General features: G+C 35.8%; 1 protein-coding gene across 1 annotated transcript in view; it reads right to left on the reverse strand.

The window, feature by feature from the left end:
• Positions 1-1,903, reverse strand: part of LOC119416595 (F-actin-monooxygenase mical1) — a 47,355-nt gene that overhangs the window by 21,839 nt on the left and 23,613 nt on the right. The gene's annotated exons all lie outside the window — the stretch shown is intronic.

The following is a 1,903-nucleotide window of genomic DNA, read 5'->3' on the forward strand; positions in this document are numbered from 1 at the left end:
TATATATGTATATGTATATATGTATATGTATGTATATATGTATATGTATATATTTATATGTATGTATATATGTATATGTATATATTTATATGTATATATGTATGTATGTATTTGTACTTACTAGTTGTACTAGTACCATATTTTCCGCCGTTCATGTCGCACCGCCATATAAGTTGCATCAGTCCAAATATGTCTAATAAAGTGGAATAATCCAAGGATTAGACCCAAGAATCTAATCGTAAGGACTTTAACAAGGATTTAACAAGATTAACACTTAAAACAAATATTTGTTTGCTCAAAATAATAGTAAATGTGTGTCTCAGTCTAACTTTTTCTTAATAAATGCACTTTATTGGTCAAATCAGCTGAAGTTCAAAAATAGTTTCGCTTCTGAGGTGCTGTGAAGCGGGCACGTGCAGCGGGACCAGTTGCTGCATTTCTTTACACTTTAAGAAGATAACCACCTAAAGCCCATTATTTTTTTGCTCGACTTTATAGTAAAGGTGTGTCTCAGTTGAACTTTTACTTACATACTTTTACTTAACTTTTACTTAATAAAAGGACTTTAATGGTCAAAGCTGTATTTCAAAAGTATTTGCTGCCTCGGTGCTCTGGGAGCGTGCAGAGTGAGGAAATCAGGAAAAAGGAAAGCTGCGCATTTCATAGAACTTTAACAAGCTAAGCACCTAAAACAATTGTTTGCTCGACATTATAGCAAAGGTGTTTCTCAGTTGAACTTTTACTTAAAAAAATGCACTTTAATTATCAAATTAGCTGCATTACGCCAGGGCAGCACAGCAAAATGAAGCTGATTTGACTGTTGCTCCAGGTGAGCTGGACGAAGGAGAAGGGGTTCTCTGCAGACCAAAAGTGGGCGTTTCTGGAGAATAGAAGTTTGTAGAGGACAAACATTGATTGGCTAGCTGTATTTGCTGGCTCTTTAGGTAAGTTACATCAGCTCTTTTTTAAAACTGAAGGCTTCTAAGAAACAGCGTTATATCTGCTGTCAAACACAAGAAGATTCTGTTTTGTTCTTGGGTTGTAGGCTGCACCTGACACTCGAGTTGAGTTGAGTTGGCTTGAGTGTGATCTGGGTACAATGAAATATGAAGCATCTGAAGCGAAACCTGCTCCCATTTGTCAAAAAGTCTGGTCTCAATTAAAGATCATGAGTCCTGTAACGAGATAACGGCCCAAAACAAACGCTAAAAACAAAATTTGCTCTTTAGAAGTTCTTCTATGAGATCTGATCTATGAAAGGAGCTGAAACATGGAGTAGGGTTGACCCTTAAAATGTGAGACCGTTGAGGAAGTTAACCAGTAAACAGAATACCTGCTCCAGTTGCAGAAATCTGACAGAAACTGACAATCACTCATTTTCAGTGACTGATTTAAAAGGTTGAACAAGAAAATGTGAAGTTAAAGGAAACATCCTTTGTCCCAAAGCCAGTTTAAATATAATTTTTATTTTGGTTGCTTTATTTTTCTTTCTTTATGAATCGATTGTAACTATTTTCACATTATTGAACAACCAAAACAGATTTTGTTTTTTAATGTCATAGCTAGGTGTTAAAAAACAAAACATTTAGCCCTCCACACTACCCATTCATGTTGCTCTTATTTTGAAATGTAACCAGAAGTTCTGTGTTAAGAGGCGGAAAGAGAAGTTATGGAGACGCCGCTAATGTTGAACCTGAAAAGCCGCTAATGTCGAACCGGTTAACACCATGAACAAAATATCTCTCTGGTTAACACAATCTGTCAATAATGCCATGTTTTTAGACATAATGTGTCTGTGGTTAACGCAAACTGCTGGTTTTTGTCGTTCAGCCTTTTTTTTTTTTGTCCAATCAATTTGTGACCCTCCAGATGCACTTATTTTTTTATCGTCCAATCAAATGTG

This window comes from Nematolebias whitei, chromosome 11, assembly GCF_014905685.2.
Source record: "Nematolebias whitei isolate Nwh7 chromosome 11, NemWhi1, whole genome shotgun sequence".
NCBI lineage: Eukaryota > Metazoa > Chordata > Actinopteri > Cyprinodontiformes > Rivulidae > Nematolebias > Nematolebias whitei.